The sequence below is a fragment of the Rhipicephalus microplus genome, unplaced genomic scaffold (assembly GCF_043290135.1).
Source record: "Rhipicephalus microplus isolate Deutch F79 unplaced genomic scaffold, USDA_Rmic scaffold_109, whole genome shotgun sequence".
Taxonomy (NCBI): Eukaryota; Metazoa; Arthropoda; class Arachnida; order Ixodida; family Ixodidae; genus Rhipicephalus; species Rhipicephalus microplus.
Genome location: NW_027464681.1, coordinates 562,728 through 567,934, shown reverse-complemented (window position 1 = coordinate 567,934; position 5,207 = coordinate 562,728). Strand labels below are relative to the sequence as shown.

The following is a 5,207-nucleotide window of genomic DNA, read 5'->3' as shown; positions in this document are numbered from 1 at the left end:
CATTTCCCACCATGATCCCAGCCCTTGCCCCGTTATGCGGGCATGGAAAGAGGAGCTGGTTGAACGATACCAACTTACTATGCGCGCTTCTTCGTTCTCCGCTGCAGCTTGGCACTGTGGACGGGCACTTTGTGCACACCCTAGATGCTGAGGTATGCATGCCGAGCTCTGCCTCGTCCATCAGGCTAGCATGCCCACTCACTAAACCCTACATCACCAGCTACCGCGGGTACACGTGACTTTTAGGTATTCACTCAACACTTTCAGACAATAGCTGAGTCTGTTGCTGGTGTAAGTTACCCAGGATCCCTTTCTTGGCATCCCCTGTCGGAAGACTTACCACATGATTCGAATATTTATTTATTTTTATTTCAAAGTACCTTACAGGCCCCATGGGGGGCATTGAGTAAGGCGGGCTATACATATATACAAATAAACTGGAAAAAAATATACAAGACAGACAATTGAGCAAAGAGGGAATACATATAGACACCTCAAAATGAAAAAAAAGTACAAAAGAAACAATTGAGTAAGGGGCGCAATACTTATATACATCTCAAACTAAAACAAATACAAAAGAAACAATTGGAAAATAATAAGTCAAACAAAAAGCACCAACATGTACAAAATTCAACATGTACAAAAGATACACGCATAGTAACCGTGGGCGAAACACTGTATTTCCTGCGCGTGCAGTGGCCACAAGGCAGAATCCTCGCGCACATGAATGTGACAATCACAAAAATGAACCAATACGGACCAATGAACTATGATACGGCATCTACTTGCTGAGGCATGTGAAGTGGCTTGATAAGATATGACGGAATGTGTCAAAGTTTGTCTGGGATGCAATGTCGTCAGGCAAACTGTTCCACAGACGGATAGCACGTGGAAGTGCGGACTGATTGATTTGTGGGGTTTAACGTCCCAAAACCACCATATGATTATGAGAGACGCCGTAGTGGAGGGCTCCGGAAATTTCGACCACCTGGGGTTCTTTAACGTGCACCCAAATCTGAGCACACGGGCCTCGACATTTCCGCCTCCATCGGATATGCAGCCGCCGCAGCCGGGATTTGAACCCGCGACCTGCGGGTCAGCAGCCGAGTACCTTAGCCACTAGACCACCGCGGCGGGGCGAAAAAAAAATGCAGCGCCCAACGTGAGGCTCGAACCCATGACCCTGAGATTAAAAGTATCATGCTCTACCGACTGAGCTAGCCGTGCGGACGAAGTGCGGACTGATTGAACGCGTTTGTTGAGCCGTATACACGGGAATAGCTAAGATGATTGTGTAGTCTACGTGAAGTGAGATATGGTTTTTGCAGAGCAGTAACGGTGATTTGGGAAGAATGGGTAATTTTATGAAAAAATGGCAGCAGGGCAATGTCGCGACGAATGTTCAAGAGTGGGAGTGAAAGTTCCTGTTTGATTTGTGATATACTAGAATGCGGACTGTAGTTATTGGCAATGAAACGGCTTGCTCTATTCTGGATTCTTTCCAATGAGTCAATTAAGTATTTTTGATGGGGAGACCAAATCGAACAGGCATATTCGAGTGGAGGGCGAACCAGTGTCAAGTAAGATAATTTGCGAATGCCTGATGGTGCAGCTTTCAAGTTACGTCTCAAGAAACCTAGTGATTTCGAGGCGCTGGCAGAGATTGCCGTAATGTGGTCGGACCAGGATAGATTAGGTGTCAGTATTACGCCCAAGTACCGATATTGTGTTGCAGTCGATAGAATGGAATGATTATTACTGTAAGAGAATTCGGATATGCTAGGTTTACGTGTGAACGACATTACTTTGCATTTTGAGACATTTAGTGTCATCAGCCATGCACTACACAAACCATTAATTACGTCGAGGTCGTTTTGAAGTGATAGGTGATCTTCACTGTTCTTGATTGAACGGTAAATAATGCAGTCGTCAGCGAACACCCTGATGCAAGAAGAGACATGTTGCGGAAGATCATTGATGAATATGAGGAAAAGTAATGGCGCGAGTACACTGCACTGTTGTACACCTGAAGAAATGTCAGATAGGGAAGAAGACAAGTTGTTAACTGTTGTGTATTGCTGACGATTCGACAGGAAATTGCGAAGCCATGATAATGTACGGGAGTCTAATTTCAGGGCGGAAAATTTCGATATCAGGCGACAGTGTGCAACCCTGTCGCCTGATATGTTATAAGACGTTCTGCTATCAGCCACATCCGACGACAAAATGAAGGATGCATTGGACGCAATGAAGAAGTGTCCGGCTCCCGGGCCTGACGGACTCCCTGCAGAGTTTTATGTGAAGTTATGGCCTATCATTAGTCCAAATATATCAGGTGTCATTCGCAAGTGCTCACAAGATATTAGCCTTCCGACCTCTTTCCACAGAGGCCGTACAACATTAGTCCCCAAGAAAGACCAATTATCACGCTACCAGAAGATTGGTACCCTATTACCCTGCCTAATGTAGATTACAAGCTTTTGGCCAACGTTCTGGTGCGCAGAATCAGACCATCTCTTGCAACATTAATCACTCCCCACCATGTATGTTCCGTTCCGGGCCGAAAAACGCACCCATACAGGGTTAACGCGAGACATCATTCAGTACACCACCAGCCGAGGAAACCAGCAGCACAAGGACTGTTGGTTTCTTTACGTCAGGAGAAGGCTTTTTAATTCATAAAACATGGCTACTTACTGATATTTTTACATGCATTCGGATTCCCGAATAAGATCATTGACCTGATTCACGTGATGCATTCTAATTTAGAAAGTACCCTTTACATAGATTCCCATGAAAGTCACCCCTTTCAAATAACACGTGGGGTTCGTCAAGGGTGTCCCCTCTCCCCAGTTTTATTTATCTTGGCATTAAAGCCCTTCTTCAGGGTCGTTGAACGTGAGCCGCAGATTCGAGGCTTACATCTACCTAGTAACACTCAAGTAAAGGTCACTGCATATGCAGATGATACTACTCTATATGTTCATATTGAACAGTCGCTGCACCATGCTCTTGATACTTTTGATCATTTCATCAATACCTCCGGTGCAAGGTTAAACTTTTCTAAGAGCCAGTATTTCTTTATTGGCAACCCCAATGGTCCTATCAGCATCACGTCACCCTTACAGTAGTCTCCTAGCATCACAATACTAGGCGATACTTTCACTGCATTTGGTGTGCAGGACAGCATCTGGCCATCCGTCATCAATTATTATCTGGTCATCTTATTATCCGGACAGCATCTGGTCATCAATTATTATCTCGTCGGGCGTTAGCTCAACCACGAGATCGAGTTGGTTTTGCATTCCCCAATGTTTCCGTCATGGCTTCTGTCTTGTGCCTCCACACTTCACTGCGAATACATACCAACGATAGTACACCCACTCAGACACTGGCTCGCAACCATCTGGGGCCATCATCACTACGCGTCTTCCTGCCGGCTAGCCAAATAACCGAGGTCCCCAATCAACTGAATTGCCATCTTTGTATTGAGCCTTTCCGGCATTTCACCGACGGTTGGAGGCTACGCGCCCAGAGATAGAGGTGGCCGAATATAAAGTGGTAGACACAATGGCCGCCCTGCTACGGCCCTTGGTGCCCCAGCATCGTCAATCTAGAATGAACTGCCCTTGGAAACCAATAACTGCTGCACTTTTGCGAGGACATCTCCGGGACTTTATCCGGCGTTTGCGCTGAGCCTTGCTTCCCACTCGAGGTCGGTCGCAGCAATGGCAGGTGGTTTGCCCTTCCACTTGCCCCAATTGCGTCATAGTTGAGGCCAATCGACACGCGACAAATAATTGTGTGGTCTTCCGCATTTTTATAGTGCGGTCCATGCTGGTTTTGGGGGCAGGGTGTGCTGACATTCGTGTCCAATGGCCGATTCTCTCACGGGTGCTTCTCGGCTCTTTTAGTAGTTGCGGGGCTGTTCGGCCTTTGGCAAAACCGATGCGAGGCCGTGGCTGCGAGCTGCCGCCGGCGTGATTTGTGGCCGATACTGGGCCGAATAAGACGAGAGGCCCCCACATTCCTCTCTGAGGAGCTTTTCTTCCTCGGGGAGCACGAGTTTCTGCGGCATTGGTCGTGCCCTTTCGTTAATGTTGAATACGAAAAGGTAAAACTCATTTTTCGACCGACGTGGTGGTAAGCAGCACCCGTTAGGTAGTTATTCATGATTTAGTTCATAACCAGATGCGTTTAATTGCATTTATTTTATCGCTATAGCATTAATTGTATTATATTATCGCATGAGTTTTTGTGTACACGTATGCCAACAATGTCTTGTATATTAGCAATGATGTCTTTCTTATAACGCAGTGATGTTTGTCGTGGTACGTAGATGTGCCAAAGTGTATGTGCCCAATTACTGGAATGTTATGAAACCTTTGTTTTTTGTAGATAGTGTAGATAAACGTTTTCTAAACAGTGTATTTCTTACAATACATCACACAATGTTCTGTTTTTTCAGGGACTCTACGAAACTAACAATCAGGGGAAGCAGCCAGACCAGCTCTCTATGAATAAATATTTAGATAAGGAGTATGAAGCAAAGCTAATCATTCCTAGAGCGTGCTTGTCCATACTATGTCCTCATCGTTGGTCAAGCCCGTCCCAAGAGAATATTCTTTAACATCGTCCCAGGAGGGCCAAGATGACTCGCACGCATCAATGAAGCCTTGAATACTCAAGGTTTCTCCGATTCGGATTATTATTCAACACCCTGTTCCAAACGACCGACTATGGCCTTTGGCCACACCAGTTTACAGCAAGTGAAACACAGAAATCACAGCACATTAACGTTTACAATTATACTTAGACTAACTAATAAACACCGTGTTACTATAGTTCTCATCTCTATAATACAAAAGGGCGATCCTAATGAAGTTTGTACAGTAATATATATTCGCTTACATTAATATATTACTGAAAAAAATCTGTATTTTGTTTACGTATTTTGTTACGGATTACGTCTTCTTCATTACATCATGATGGTGCATAAAAGTTGTCAAAATTGACTGTTTTTGTTATGCCAGCAGTATGGTCGACTGATGTGCTATAACAGCTAGAAGTCGTGCCTCTATATAGGTGCCCAATCTAAAATAATGAAATGTATAAAAAAATCCCAATGTCGACAATACAAAACAGAAAACCTGGTATGACGAGCCTTCGGCGTTCTTTACATTCTGTGTTATGGTATTTTACGTGCC

The 5,207-nt window shown here is 44.8% G+C and overlaps 1 non-coding gene across 1 annotated transcript; it reads right to left on the bottom strand.

Annotated features, from left to right (window-relative positions):
- Positions 1–1,154: 1,154 nt before the first annotated feature.
- On the bottom strand, positions 1,155–1,227 carry TRNAK-UUU (transfer RNA lysine (anticodon UUU)). Its single transcript has one exon. It is a non-coding gene; the product is annotated as a tRNA-Lys (tRNA).
- Positions 1,228–5,207: the final 3,980 nt, after the last annotated feature.